Here is a 16,206-nt window from a genome sequence, read left to right on the forward strand (position 1 = left end):
CCCACACTCAAACTATGTATGTACAGGTAAGCCTTGTGCAGTGCCATCCTCTCTGTGGCTTTAGCAGAGCAAGCTCTCTCTTATCTCGGGAATAATCCTCCGTTCCTCCCATCGTTGGTCGTCGCAGTGCTTGGTGAACAGATTGTGATTTGTTTTGTTTGCATTTCTCGTGTGTTAGTTACAAGATCTCTTGTATATTTTAATCTCTATCTTGTGTTACTTTTCAGGTGCTGCATTGTCATGTAAATCACTTTGTTTTGTCAGTACTGATTATAAATTCCTATGTATCGACTCTTTGCTACATAAAGTTTCTTTTGTTAGTAAACCTTTGACTCCGACGCATTGTCTGACTTGCGACCAGCGAACGCTGATCACCAAATGACCACCCCCTTTGTCACTTGACAGCTGGTTTGTCAATAAACTTGCCACGCCAGAGTCGACGGCGGCATCATCACTGAGACCAAGGCCTCTACCCCCCCCCCCCCCCCATGCCCTAAGGGCGTCTGGGAGCACACGCAACAATTGCCGATAGGCGACAGAAGCACGGCGAAACTGTTGTCAATTTTAACTCGATAGGTGTATATGCTACACTAAAAAGGGGAAGCTGGGACAAAAGCGCCGAGGCGATACTCTTATTCGCTCGTTTCTGAATTATGAAGAACGAGCAATGTGTTGTCAATGTTAACTGAATAGGTGTATCTGCCATACTACAAAGTGATGCGTAGTTGGTCCTCCACACAGCCTTGCAGCAGCTTTAACTACACGCGCAAGATGAGGATCACATCCAACATGATCACTGACCAGCGGAGCGCAATGCCAGCTAAGAATAGCGGAAGGGGGACGAGGCGAATCTTCGGCTTCATCGTGTGGACGTGCCATCCTAGAATGCCGCCAATGCTCCGAAGAGCGTCTCGGGCCCAGCACCTACGCTGGAGGCGACCGTTGGTGAGTACGCTCAGGGTAGAATGCAGCCAGCACAAGCTAAAACTGATGCGATGCCTGATATCTTCCTGAATATTTTGCTCGCCTCATTCAGGGACATAAATTGACAACGTATACGGTAGCGTTTGCTGTATTTTTATATTTAGTAATTTTCACAGCTTTCTAGAAGACTTGGATTTACGACAGATGCTTGTTCACTCGCTGCCGTATATCACTCTGACGCAGCCGGTAGTGTAATAAGTGGGGTCAATTTAAACGACAAAGCAGCGATGCTAAGATATTTCTGCATGTCTCTGTCACCTGCTTGTGACTTCTTAATCACTATTTGCTACTGAAATATAAACCAGAACCGCATGCTGCGAAAATTCAATTAAACTCAGTGCACTAAGCTCATGTGATTTCTGCATGCTTATTCATGGTTACTATTCACTTAACCAAGCAATAACCACACTACGAGAAATATGGGAGGCTGAAGCCTTGAAGGATATTTTCGAATGGGAAAGGAATGCATAGTTACGCAGGAGTTCAGTGGTGGAAGTGAGATGGTCAGTTTTATTCTTAGGCTGAAATATTGTGATGCTTCGTCTGCCAACGAATTGCTCGTCCGTCAAGGTAGTGGCACTTACCACGTAAGTAAGTGGGGCTAGAAATCAATTATTAAGGACATTAAAACTCATGCTTCTCCGAAAGACATTTCGGTGTGTTTTGTGGCATGCTAGAACTGCGCGCACCACTCGACAACAACGAAGGTTACACGAGGCGTGAGCCTCGGGCTCCATGCACGACGTTTTCACGTGATCACCAAAATACTATCAACATAAAAGAAACCTTTCCGTTTCTTTGCCCAATGCTCCTTGTAATAATGCGAATAGGGGGTCAGTGTGCATGAGGGACGTGGTACCAAGTGGTATAACAAAAAAAAAATGCCCGAATAAAATCGCCGAGCGAGCACAAGTTGTGCGATGACAAATCCTCATTCTTCCAACTATTGTGATGCTTCCCAATCGCACTTTCGCGCTGGTCTCAGCAGAACGGACTATTCTTGAATACGGCGTTTCGTGCTTCATGCCATACGCTCGCGTTGCAATCCTGACGGTAAGCTGGCTACCACTTTTCAGCTTCAGGCGTTCCGAGTTGTTATGACTACCCTGAAACCTTTTAGGGACTTTGTCACATCCACAGTAGCACAAGGTGGCGAGCCCATGCGGTTCCGACATGGGTAATGAGGGCTGGTGGCTGCCTGCAGTAAACCTACATAGGTCCGCTGTGGGTGCAGTGCTGGCACAAAACGCTTGGGCTGCCCACATCATGCCTGAGTGCGACCCTCGTCGGCTATGCATGAGCTAAAAGAGACTGGCCGGCCCAACTAGGTCTCACCCCACATACATGCATGGAAGTAAAGATGCGGGCTCTATTATGGTGAAGCGCCGGTAAGCCATAAAGGGGCTGCCCGTACATACCGTGAGGCAGCCGTAGTAGTTTTGTGCGGGAGAAGAGCTAGTATTCCCGCCTTCAGCCTACATGGGTCCCGCGTAGAAAATACAGGGGCGAAACTTTGGACTTCACAGTGGCGAAGCGTTTCAGACCTGGAGTTTGGGCTTTGATCAAGACATGCGACGGTTCGCATGGGCTGGGCACATTTCCTGTTCTCACGTCTTCTACGCCTGTATCCTAAACTGAGTTTGAAGAGCTAAGCATGGGCTGCATGCAGTTCGCGGGCATAAAAGATGGGCCTGCATGATGGCGAAGTGCGGGAACCGCGAACAGAGGCTGTCCGTGCAGCACCCTGACGGAGCCAGTTAGGCTGACAGACACTAAAACAGTAAAGCACTTCTGAAGGAGGGAAACGGTTCTTGCGGATATATCCGTATCTCTACTGTTTGTTTACGACAAAGATGCATGCAGCATAGGAAGCATTTTTGTATTCCAACTGTGTACCATATAAAGCATTTGTTCTAAAAATTGTCCTGTTTGTAAAAATAGGACGGATTTGTAAAACTTCAAAAAGGAGATGTCTTACTTGGAATTTCGGTATTGCAAGCAAAACTGCTGCCCCAGAGGAGTGTTGTGTAAAACAGAAGAAACCAAGTTTTTAGAAGCGTACAACGTTTGTCCCGGGGATGTCTTCTCATTATCCGATTGTTGACTGGTTGGAATTCCATCTACCCTGCGGCAAAAACAAGCGAAAAATTTGTCATCAACGCTCAAGAAAGTTGGACAGAAAATTCGGAATAGGTAGCGCCATCAAACCTTTTTTTTAGAAAAGCTCTTTGGATCAGCGTTTTTGCAGAACATGGTTGCCTTCTTTGGAAAGAGAAGTATCAACAGCCATAATAAAAAAGAAGGTAAAGTAGCAGTTGTCATTGAAAGATATTATAATATTTATGCCCGCAAAGTGGGTAACAGTAAAAGTTGCTTTTCGCTTGTAAAAACAAAATACATGCTTCAGCATAGCCTTCTCCCTGAAATCACAGTCATCATTATCACCCGCCTAACTTCGCCCACTGCAGGGTGTCACAAAATTCGGCGCAATTTTGGAAACAAAGAAACAAAACAGCGCCGCGCGCACAAGGTCTCGCCGGCGCGAGCCGAACGGGGGAGAAGGAAACCCTCGCTGAGCGCCTAGCCTGCGTGCGTGTGCTCCTTCTCCCCTCCACCACCGCTCACCGACACGGCGTACGAGGAGGGCATGAGTCATCCACGCCGATTTCTCTGGAACGTGCGAGTCGCTTCTACTGTTAACCGGGGGAAAATGGGGTATGCCTTGCGTGCGCTAAGTCATGTCCCCCTCCTCTGCACTCGGACGTCGGCGACGGCGCAACGCCAGACCACGCTCGAACCTTCGAGAAGCGTCTTCCAACCTCTGACCAATGAGGACGCTTGGTCGGCGCGGGATGGAAAGGGGGACAGCACGGCCGATACTGCGTGTATGTGCGCGCCTACTCTGGCGCGTAGAACAAACAGACGTGAGAGCGAGCCTATAAAAGAAGGACGCTGACCGCTGTCAGATTAGTCCGGAACGCCGTTTAAGCTTCATCGAAGGGCGCCCGTTCGACTCCCGGGAAAACACCACTCGGCCAGCATCGGACCAACGAGGCAACGCTCGCCAGTCTGCGGGACGGCATCATCGTGGACCTTAGGTCGTCGGACTGCCGCAGTGCCCGGTGAACAAATTGTGTTTTGTTTGTTTGCCTCTCTCTTGTGTTAATGCACTCTAGGTTTAATATTGCCTGTGTACTGTAGTCTCTCCCTCTCGAGTTTAAGTTTGCACGCGTTGCATTGTTTTGTTAATCACTTTGTATGTGTTTGTACTAGTGATTGTGAAATCCTCTGTGTCGTCTCATTGCTGTATAAACTTGTTTTGTTTGTGAATATTTGGCTTCGACCCATTCTCTGGCTTGCGACCGGCGACAGCTGGGCACCAAACGCCCAAAAACCTCTTGTCACTTGGTAGCTGGTCTCTGCTGAGTTTGCCACGCTGAGTCGAGGGCATCTCCTTTGAGTCCGAGACCGCTACCCCCACACGCTCTAAGGGTGTCTGGGAACTTCACGCTTAAAAGTGCGCGAAGTGTGGGTGACACAGGGCAAAGGTTTTTCGCACGTCTCCACAATTAACTCTGACCTTTGCAAGTGGCGGCGACCGTATCCCCGCAAACTACTTATTCTCATCCGCCCAGCTAACTTTATGCCGCCCCTGCTTAGCTTGCCTACTCTTGGAATTCACTCCGTTACCCCTAAGTACCAGCGGTTATCTTGCCTTCGCATTACATGCCCTGGCCAAGCCCATTTCTTCCTCGTGATAATTCCATTGAAAGGGACTCCCTCTCCTTTTAAACACTTCAGAGAAAAGCAATTTGAAAACAAAAAGAACTCTCAGAAGCACTCAGGAAGTTCAAGTTTTAAATGGGATCTCAATAAAGCTGTGCAATGTTTTCGATATTAAAGAACGCTGCTTATCCACAAGCAAGAATTTTTTAAATACATTTTTAGAAGCATAATTTCCTGCAGTCAGAATTGAATTTTGAGCATTTTAGCGGCTTTTTCTCTTTTCGTCACTTTTTCCACACCAAAAGGTCCCGTAGCATAGTCGGCCTCACCCACTCCACCCTACCACCGGCTGCCAGCGCACACGGGAATTCTTCATGGGGACGGAGCTTCGTGATCTCTCCGAGCTGCGCAGTTGACTGGCCGCGGCAGTTTTACTGTCTGACGTCTGAAGCAATCTAATCTCTTAAGCAGCATACGTTGTAGCGCAGAACGAAGGAGGGCGCGAGTCTGAAAGAGTAGCCGGAAAGGCACACTAAATTTTGAGCAGTATCGCGGGTTCTCTGCAGCATGTCTGTAGTCGGTAGCGCTTGAACGCATTGCAGAGACGCAAAAGATTCTTAAATAAGTGAAACTGTAGTGTCTTAACATAGCTGTACCAAAGCTATTACGAAATATCAGAACAATAATAATATAGAACCACTGAATGAGACCAATATTTAGGTACCTTTTCTACCCCACAAATATTTAATCTTTTAGCTCGCATGTTGCAGGTATAAGACGCGAAAAACATAGTCCCGGTTTTTAAAGCACTACCATTAGAGACAATACAGATTACCAATCTAACTTATTTTCAAAGAGAAAATTTAGGCATAGTAAATTACTAACATAATTGGCAGCCTCCGATTATGTTCTTCTTGCTAATGTGGGAACACGAAAGCCAGTTTTGAGCACAAAACAATTACATCAACTTGTACACTGATTAAAGAAATTAAAACTGAATTTCGCTATTATGCTTTACAGGCATGACTCTCTGCTTTCTTCCGTGCCAAATAATTCTGCTCTTTCTCAAAATATTACCCCTGGAAAGAAATGGCAGACCTTCAGCTACTCCCTGGCAGCAACTGCGCGGCGTGTTATCAAGCACAACGCCACCCATTTTACTGGCTTCATCAGGGACACTAACCCGCCAGATTACTCTATCCTACGGGCCTCTAGACTTTCAATTTAAAATATAGAGGCCCGTGGGCTGTGCGATGTCAGTAGCGTGGTAAAGAACCCCAGATGGTCGAAATTTCCTGAGCCCTTCACTACTGCGTCCCTCATAGCCTGAGTCGCTTTGGGGCATTAAATCCCCATTAGCCTAAGCAACTATATTACATGATAAGTTGACTAAAAATATATGTTTCATGCATTAAAAGTATATTCACTTCGGCTTAATAAGGGTCAACTAGTCGTCTTTACGGGATGAGACTGATTAATTTTGTGCGCAGCACAACAAATGACTGACCTGGCTAGAACCGGTAAGGACAAGGAGCCCATGCGAAGTTATGAGAGGTCTACGACATTGCAAAGTCACGTGACGGAACATGAACGGGTAAGGTGTAGCCGCACAGGAAATGCCTAAAAAAGTGATGTCAGCAAACAGGAAGTGCTGCAACACGCCTGATTCTTGCCTCACATGCCCCCCTTCCTCCCCCCCCCCCCCCCCCCCCCCCAAACGATCACATTAACTTGCCCGGTTAGGCGTTTTTTGCGCCAGGACTATGGGACCCAAATTGTCGCACAAATGGCGGACTACCCGCATTAGAATCTGGGGCCTACGTAGAACCGGATCGCTAGTCGTGGCGTGCGTCGGACTAGTCGTGGCGTGCGTCGGCAGGAGTCGGACTGTCAACCAACATGAGTTAAAGTCTCGAAATTAAACGAATACTGCGGTGCTGGACAGTGGTGCGCTTACTGGCTAATAAAAAAACAGATTACACTGTATGTTTGGAGAAATTATGATCTCTGTAAAGGCCTTTTGGAGCACTGTAAAGATGCAACCTTAGTTGGGTCACTTCGGAAGCTTTCAAGCTCATATTGAGTACAATGATAAATCTATTCCAGCGGCCTTGACTTCTTTTCTCCTTAAGAAGAAAGAATGCCTCGAAGCTTCCACACTTCTAAGCACAGCAGTTGAAAATTCTTCTGCACGTTTCTAGCTGACGACTCCTCTGGAAGGTGCTGGGGCAGTAATTTACATAAGCGCGCTTACGAAAGAGAAGAATAGACCTGAAAAGAGCACCGTTGTGCTGGAAAGATGAAATACAATGTTCATACAGAACTGCGAATTGAACAGCAGAACACAATATGTAAATACTTTCTATTGAAATTTGACTGAACGTAAGCGTGCTACTACAAAGAAATGCCAGCTTTATTGGTAATTTTGCAGAAATGGCGTAGATTTCGATAGTGGCATGCCAGGATAGTTCTCCGGCTTGCTACAAGAGATTTTCTGCAGGAGAAACTTAGCCTCCACCTTTCGTGTATGACGGGATAGGGCTATTGGGTAATTATAATGCCCATATATAATCAAAATTGTCATTCTGTACTTGATATCTCTACTAGATTCCCGGGAATCGTCGTGCCACAAATAGCGCATTGGTGTAGCGGTTAACCGATGCGCCACAGCCGTGCGGTTGCAGGTGCTACCACAGCTTATTTTTTCCCGAGAAACCTCTAACAAAGAAAAATTGGTTTAACTGCCACCTGCCACTGTTGGTAGTTAGCTCACAATCCGGTGGGCAGGTTGCGGATATATTGACGCCAGCGCTCGTGCAGACCAAAGCGCCTGTCAAGAAGAGGAGGAAGTGTGTGTGGAAGTGTTCTAGAAGCGCACGTCTCTGGCTACCCCGCTGTTGACCCTAGGCCGCTTATTACCAACGTGACATCTGGTGGAGGTGCGGGGTACGTCGTTGATGCAACGTACGCCCCCTTCAAGCCAAAATTCCAGCCCCGGACAAATACCGAATGTAGACACGCCAGTCCACCAGGGCAGTCGCCGATTGCAGGGCTTCCCTCCCGAATTTGGACTGCTCCCTGTTTCTCATTGTTCACGGAGGGCAGGTGCTACAACAATGAATCCTCCAGCTACAGTACCGCCGGTCCTGCTCCACCACCAGCAAGAGCCACCCCATTTACACGGTCAACCGCACGAGGACGCCGAAGACTGGCTGGACCAGTATGACCGGGCGGCCATCTACAATGGTTGGGGCGCTGACTGCAAGATGCGGCGTGTTTATTTTGGCCTTGAAGACTACTCGAGGACATTGTTTCTAAACAATGAAGCTGGCCTTCAAACGTGGGATACGTTTAAAACTCAGTTCCACCATTCCTTCAAGCACAGCACGTTGCGCAAGTGCAAGGCTGACCTGCTTTTAAAGGCCCGATATCAGCTGCCCTACGACTGTGTGACAGTGTATGTAGAGGAAATGAAGAGACTCTTCCGACGTGCGGACCCGAGCATGTCGGAGAAGAGGAAAGTGAGCTTCTTATTGAAAGGTGTCAAGGAGCAGCTGTTCGCCGGCCTGGTTCGAAGTCCTCCAGTGACTGTAGCTGACTTCGTAAAGGAGGCGAGCACCATCGAAAAGACTTTGGACATGAGGGCCCGGTAGTACGACCGTACAACAGCGTCGATGCTCACGGCCACTGCGGTGGGCGCCACGGTGAATTCGGCAAACTCTCTACGTTAGATTAACCGATGCATCGTGAGAGAAGAACTGGCGAAGCTCTTTCCGGACAAGGAACAGCCTCAGGTTGGCACACTTGCCGACATTGTCCGTGAGGAGGTGCAGCAAGCTCTCGGTACTTGTACACCACAACCTGTTCCTGCCCCTGTGCAGCCTCAGCCTCCGAATCTCAGCTACGCCGCCGTCACACGCCGTTTTATTCCGTCCCAGCCGAACCCACGTTACGACACACCTGCTGCCGCCGCTGCGTGAACTCCCAGCCGAATTCTCCACTGCGGCTAGTTCGCCGCAGGACGGATGTCTGGAGAGCGCCAGACAATGAGCCGCTGGGCTACTATTGCGGTGAGGCTGGACATGTTTGGCGCCGCTGCCCATAAAAGGAGATGGGCCTTCGAGGATTCCCCGTCGGGTATCCTCGTCCGATGTATGGAGAACGACCGCAGGAGATCGCGGATAACATCTCGCAAGCGGACTCCGTACAGCGCCGTTTCTCTCGATCTCCATCACCGCGTCGCTAAAGTTCCCCAGGACAAGGCCAGACTCGGAGTCCCCGTAGGGGAAACTAGATGCAGCAGCCTTTGGAGGTGCGGCTGCTCAACGTCAAAGTATACAAGATCCTCCATCGCCACAAGACAGTTCTCAACCAACGCCGAATTCCGTAGCCGTAAATACGATTCCTGAGCGCACGTACCTCAAAACTAGCCGCTGTCCTGACGCACCCCTCCGTGGCCAAGACGCCTTTCCTCGATGCCGAACTCTTTCGACGCATCGCAGCCGAGACAGAACGCCGCGACATCCCCAAAGTAAGACACCATCAACTGCCGACTTGGAGATTTCGGTTGACGGCGCTGATGTAACCGCGCTTGTGGATACTGGTCCCGATTATTCTGTACTTAGTGGACAATTCGCCGCGGCACTAAAAAAGATCACAACCGCTTGGGACAGCCCACAGATGCGTACTGCAGGGCGACATTTGATTGCACCAACGGGAACGTGCACGTCGAGCGTAACCGTGCAAGGCCAAACATTCTTGGCAACGTTCGTAGTGCTAGCCGAGTGCTCACGGGACGTCATACTCGTTATGGACTTTCTGACCGAAAAAGGTGCAGTTATTGATCTCCAATCGCAGTCCGTGAAGTTCTCGACCGAAAAGGCCATATCTGTGGATAGTGTTCTTCCAGAGGCGCTGCACATTCTGGACGAACACGTGACCGTGCCTCCACGCTCCAGTGGGATGGTAACCGTCGGCTCAAAGCACATACACAAATTGAGGGTGTCGTCGAAAGCAAGCAGCTGTTGCTACTGGACAGAGAACTTCCCATCGCCAGGGCGGTTGTCTTCCTTAAAGATAGCAAGGTCAATGTTCTTCTCACCAACTTCAGCAACGAACACCAACACCTTAACAAGGGGACTACTGTGGCGTATATTGACGCTCTTCGTGAAACTAGGTGTGTGCACAGTTTAACACTGTCTCAACAACTGAGCCTGACGGACTAACTTTGGTTAAGTACGACATTAACCCAACCCTGCCACTCGAGCAGCGAGAAAAAGTGTGGGAACTGCGCAATCGCTACCGTGGTGCCTTCGCGTCCTCGCCACGCGTCGGGCGGACGCATCTTGCGAAACATCGCATTATTACAGATGAAAACGTTCTGCCACTCCGACAGTCAGCTTATCAAGTGTCTACCAAAGAACGTGAGGCTATTAGCGCACAAGTGAAAGAAATGGTCGCAAAAGACGTTATTCGCCCTTCTAGGAGCCCGTGGGCGGCGTGCTTGTGAAGAAGAAGGACGGCACCTTACGATTCTGCGTTGACTACCATCGGTTAAACAGCATCACTAAAAAAGATGTGTATCCGCTGCCCAGAACTGACGACGCCTTGGATCGCTTATGCAACACCAGATATTTCTCCTCCATGGACTTGAAGTCTGGATATTGGCAAATTGAGGTATAAGAAAGAGACCGCGAAAAGACGGCATTCATCACTCCAGACAAGTTGTATGAGTTTCAGGTGATGCCATTTGGTCTTTCTTCGGCACCCCCGACTTTCGAAAGGCTCATGGACACCGTTCTTGCGGATTTGAAGTGGCGAACTTGTCTGGCCTACCTGGACGACGTCATCGTCTTTGCCCCGTCTTTCGAGGAGCACCTTCGTCGCCTCGAGGAGGTCTTGCAGGCCATAACGTCATCAGGCCTTACTATAAAAACCGAAAAATGTCATTTTGCATTTGAAGAGTTGAAGTTTTTAGGCCATGTCGTGAACCAACAAGGGGTCCTTCCGGATCCCGACAAAACATCCGCCATTGCCCATTCTCCACTGCCGCGTGACCAAAAGGAAGTTCGTCGTTTCCTCGGGCTATGCCCGTATTGCCGCCGCTTCGTGAAGAATTTCTCTAAAATCGCTTCACTCTTACTGATCGCACAAAAGCGCATGTACCGTTCAAGTGGGAACCTCAGCAGCAGAAGGCGTTTCAAGAGCTTCAACGCCGCCTGCAGTCACCTCCGTGCTGGCGCACTTTGATGAGCTTGCTGACTCAAGGGCTGACTCACCGATGCGAGCAAAGTTGGTTTGGGCGCAGTCCTCGTTCAAGTTCAGCGGGAGCAACAATGTATTATCGCCTATGCCAGCCGCGCACTCTCCAAGACTACTCTGCCTCTGAAAAAGAATGCCTCGCCATCGTGTGGGCAGTTTCCAAGTTCATACCATGCCTTTATGGCCGCTCCTTCAAAGTAGTGACCGATCATCACGCACTATGCTGGTTGACCAATCTCCAGGATCCTTCTGGCCGCCAAGCTAGATGGAGCCTTCGACTTGAGTTGTTCGATATCACCATCATTTACAAAATCCGGTCGTACACACGCGGACGCAGACTGCTTATCTCGTGCTCCTGTGCAACCAGCTCCGGATGACGGTGCTGACGACGATGAAGTATTCCTGAGCGCAATACATACCAACGATTTCCCCTAGCATCAACGCGCCGACCCCGATCTTTGCGACGTCATTCGTTATCTTGAAGGTGCCAGCAGCAGAGTCCCTAAAGCCTTCAGGCGCACTTTGTCGTCTCTCTGCATACGTAACGATGTTATCTTCAAGAAGAACTTTGCCAACACTAGGCCATACTTGCTGGTCGTCCCCGTGTCCCTACGCAATGAAATTCTTCACGCCTGCCATGACGAACCCGCTTCTGGCCACCTTGTGGTTAGTAGAACACAAGCTAGAATTCAAGCAAAGTACTACTGACCTCGCCTGGGCCATGACGTTGCACGTTACGTCCGCACTTGCCGGGATTGCAGCGCCGTAAGGTTCCGCCCGTGAATCCAGCCGGATTCCTCAAGCCGGATTCCGCAAGCATTTCAACAAGTCGGCATGGACTTGCTGGGACCCTTCTCTACATCAGGCTCCGGAAAAAGGTGGATAATCGTAGCCACTGATTATCTCACACGTTATGTCGAGACGGCATCCATTCCGAGAAGCACCGCCCGCGATGTAGCCCAGTTCTTTGTGCATGAAATCGTGTTACGTCATGGTGCTCCACAAGTTTTGATTACGGACAGAGGGGCTGCCTTCTCCTCTGAGCTCCTGCACCATATTCTAATTTTCAGTCACATCAGTCACCGCAGAACGACTTCTTATCATCCCTAAACCAAAGGACTGACGGAACGTCTAAACAAGACGCTTGCAGACATGCTTTCCATGTATGTCGACGTGGAACATAAGACCTGGGACGACGTCGTGCCCTATGTTACGTTCGCCTATAATACAGCCGTACACGAAACCACCATGACGTCGTTTAGCCTCGTCTATGGTCGTCAGGTGACGACAACACTCGATGCCATGCTGCCCCATGACGACGATCACCCAAATGACGACGTTTCATCCTTCTTACAACGCGCCGAAGCTGCCCGCTAACTCGCACGGCTTCGCTTTCAAGACCAACAGGGCCAGGACGCGCAACACTACAACCTACGGAGGCGGCTTGTTGAATACCTCCCGGGTGATCTTGTCTGGGTTTGGCCCCCGATCCGACGACGCGGTCTAAGTGAAAAGCTCTTGCGTCGCTATTTCGGTCCTTACCGGATTTTGCGACACCTTGGAGCCCTGAATTAGGATGTCGTCCCTCACGGGACTCAACAATCTCGACGCCACCCCCGCTCCGAGGTGGTCCACGTGGTTCGCCTGAAGCGCTACTGCGAAAGGACGCACTAACTGTTCTAGCGACCGCACCTGCCTTCGTGCCGGCATCGGGTCGATGCCTTCGGCGGAGAGGGGCTAATGACGCCAGCGCTCGTGCAGACCAAAGCGCCTTTCAAGAAGATGAGGAAGTGTGTGTGGAAGTGTTCTAGAAGCGCATGTCTCTGGCTACGCCGCTGTTGACCCTAGGCCGCTTATTACCATCTAACTAGTTCATGTGACCAAAGCGGCCTATCTGCCCCTGTGTTGCTGCTCTGAGGATTTTTCGTAAATTTTTCGCTTACGCCCAATGACGCTGATGCCGGCTTTTCTGCGAAATGGGGGTCTTAACGTTATCGCTTTCAAAAATTAATTGCTTATTTACTTTGTTAAACCCCAGTGAAGTCAGGTGAACTAACACAATATGTATGGAGCCCTACGTAAGGCACTTATAAGGGTTTACAGACAATGTAAGCAGCAGCTAACGCGACCCGGTTTGTGCGTTTCCAAATGGCGGCAGCTGCCGCTAAACCAGTTTTCCTCGTTCACCGCGGCACCTACAAGCACAAGGAAACGTAACTGCTTTTTTCGGTAGTAGCTAACCTTGTGCTAGAGCACGACACGGAAAAGGTGATTTCCTGCTTTCCGCTTTTTACACCCTCCACACGTCGCCTGTCACCCTCTGTTCTTCTTCCCTTCCTACTTGCATTTCCCTCTCCTCTGAAAGGAGAGACATTTCTACCTTTCCCTTTTACTACCTGCCAGTCGTGACATTTTCACCGCTGTAGAAAATGGCTTTTTTGCTAGGGACCCACCTTGTGTTTGAGGCACTTCCACTGCCAATCGTAGCTGGGGACAGCTGCAGATTGTGGCTTCATGCGGGAGGTATGGCTTTAACGTAGCGATGTGTACGACAACTTGACTTCTATCAGACACCAACGTCCTACTACATGCAGCCAGATCCATCTGATCTATAGAGTCTATTGATTATGCGCCGTTGAACGCCGCAGCTGTTACACAGTACCCATGCCTAATGTTCCCACCTCTAGAAGTTAATCTTAACAGCATGAGCGCATATTTTCATGTCCAACTTTTTCGACCTCTTGTACATACACACCCCGCCAATTCAGTGTGCCCGCTGCTGACAAAGATCTGTGCAAACAGCTGGGGAGAAAGTTTTATGCGGAAAAATTTGGGGGCAGATTTGGGCGCAGATTTCATGCAGACTATGGTATCGTGCTATTCAGGAATTTAACATTCGAAAGTTCGACGTAAGCCATGAGTGACTCCGTGATGAAGATATTTTTGCGTCCGAAGATTCCTAACCTCCACCGACATCACACAGCGCGTGATGTCCATCAAAGCCAAGTTGCCGCGACTGGAGATCTATCCTAGAACCTCGGTCTTTTCAGCCGAAGGCGATAGCGTCATGTCATCGCGTAGTGGTAACGCTGGAATTTTCTGCTGAGTCACTGCAGTCGGTGCAGCTCTGCAGCGGGAATGGAAAAAAGATGCCCTGAGTTTGTAGAGCAGCTTGAACAGAAAATATATCGTTGCAGGCATTTAGAGCTTGCATACCTCAAAAAGATGCAAGTTTCTTCACCCAGTTGGACACAGGACTTGAAAGTACCAGGGGTGCGAATCTTCTCGATTAGCCGAGTCTCAGTAACGTTGCACAAAATGCTTGTGACGACCTACGACGATCAGTTCGCTCTCAAGTGCAGCTCTGGAACTATATAGGGAAATGCGCCACGTAGTCGCTCAAGTAAGAAAGCAAACCTTTTCTGGAAAATTTGAGGAAAACGACGTTATGCGGACCACCTTTTCCCTCTCGGACTCTTTCGAGCCATTAATCTTCTGACGCTATTCTTTTTTTCATTCACGACACCTAGGTTTACTTTAGCACGTATCATCGCAAGGCTGTCGCCTGCTGCGTCGCCAGGTGGACACACAAGTCATCTTTTTTTTTTTTTAAAGTGTGGAAAGAACGACAATTTACGCGGAATGGAGGTGCAGAGATGGATTTTTTATTAACATAGGGACATATTAGGTCAGGCAGATGTGCATGTACGTGGAAAAAAACACCGTCACTACACCGGAACCTCGGATCCTATCGCCTCCTGCTCACACTTAAGAAATGACATATTTGAGCGTCATGTGTGCTTCGATCATTTTTTTTTTTTTTTGGGGGGGGGGGGGGCTGTATTCGGTCTTTGTGTTCATTAATGGGCGCGAAATAAGAGCAGATGCTCCTCACATCGTGTTTTCTCTTTTTGTCCACGTGACTCTCCAACCCCTGATGCTACTACTACTTGTGTTCGTAGAAACTCAGTAAGTACCGATAATTATGCCTGCATTACCTCTGCTGCATATAAGCATTGGCTTCAAGATCCTTCCGGAGTTCGCACACCATCTAAATGTGGCTCAAAGAAAGGACTTAGGGTCAGACTGCGGGTATTCCTTTAAATGTTTAATCTCCCTAAGAACGGCAAGGGCGCCTTAGAGCCTTATTCGCCTCTAAAAGCGACCGCTACATCCTTCCACCCCTGTCCATCGCGTGGCAACGAAGGGTGCAAAGACAACACCAAGCAACTCTGGGCTGGTCCATTCCTGCATGCTACTGTTGTTCTTCCCACTCCACATCAATTTTCCATACCATTTCTTGCGCCAAAAAGTAAACGTTCTCAAGACGTCGAGAGTCAGAAGGAATCACCGCTCTGGAAGGGCAGAAATTCGACTACATTCGGACTACCAGGCAAGCAGGGTTGTATAAGCAGATTGCAATGCTGTGATACGTTGCGTGTCGCACTGACACTTGGCAATATGCGGAAGAATTGGGTAGAAGTAATGACCAAGCTAGCGGCAAAAAGCCTCCCTTCGCGTATCGAACGCCGGACTTCCTCCGATAGTTACAGAAGCCTTAGTTCTCAGGTATGCGTTGAGTTGAGTTGAGTTTAATGCGCATAAGCAACTAAGACTATCATGCGCCAAGCTCAGGGTATAAAAAATTGTTTTATATGGATGCTATACAAACGTCTAAATGAACGGCGGTGTAAAGGGCCTAAAAAGTTCATTCATGAAACCTAGTAAAAACGTAAGACAAAAGTTTAGAAGTGACTTATGGTAAAAGCTTTAAAAGAGGGTCGGCAACCTCAGCAGCCATCCTTGGCTGGGCAAGGATCTCGAGGTTCCCACCCGATGGAATAGGGACCTCAGCCGTCTTCTCGCGACGGAGAAGGTGGATGAGGTGTGTCAATGAATTGTAATGCACGGGGTAGGAATTCAGAGTTTTTCAAGTACATTGGCTTCTTTTAAAAAGTTAAAAACGATTGACTTATCAATAAGAGCTTCTTCACCTAAAATCAATGACGGGTGAAAAGGGATGTGTTGGTTGTAAAACGGGGTAAAAAACTTGTTTCTCAATGTTTCAAGTTCTCTGCACGAGATTAAGATGTGAGTTGCTGTGAGTTCATCTCCGCATTTTTCACACGTTGGTTTGTCTTGTTTTGTTAGTAGAAAGTTGTGGGTTAGGTGTGTGTGTCCAATACGTAAACGACATAAAATAACTTCAAAAAAGCGTTCCTGATGAGTGCATGA

At 48.9% G+C, this 16,206-nt stretch overlaps 1 long non-coding RNA gene across 1 annotated transcript in view; it reads right to left on the reverse strand.

Moving 5' to 3' along the window:
* LOC149370148 (uncharacterized) overlaps positions 1–14,299 on the reverse strand; it is a 29,715-nt gene extending 15,416 nt beyond the window's left edge. The window contains exons 1-2 of the long non-coding RNA XR_016290999.1: positions 14,188–14,299; positions 2,963–3,109 (exon numbers count right to left, since the gene is read on the reverse strand). This is a non-coding gene — a long non-coding RNA (uncharacterized LOC149370148). The remainder of the gene's footprint in view (positions 1–2,962; positions 3,110–14,187) is intronic.
* Positions 14,300–16,206: the final 1,907 nt, after the last annotated feature.

This window comes from Amblyomma mixtum, chromosome 1, assembly GCF_055824585.1.
Source record: "Amblyomma mixtum isolate Tamu chromosome 1, ASM5582458v1, whole genome shotgun sequence".
In the NCBI taxonomy this organism is placed as follows: Eukaryota; Metazoa; Arthropoda; class Arachnida; order Ixodida; family Ixodidae; genus Amblyomma; species Amblyomma mixtum.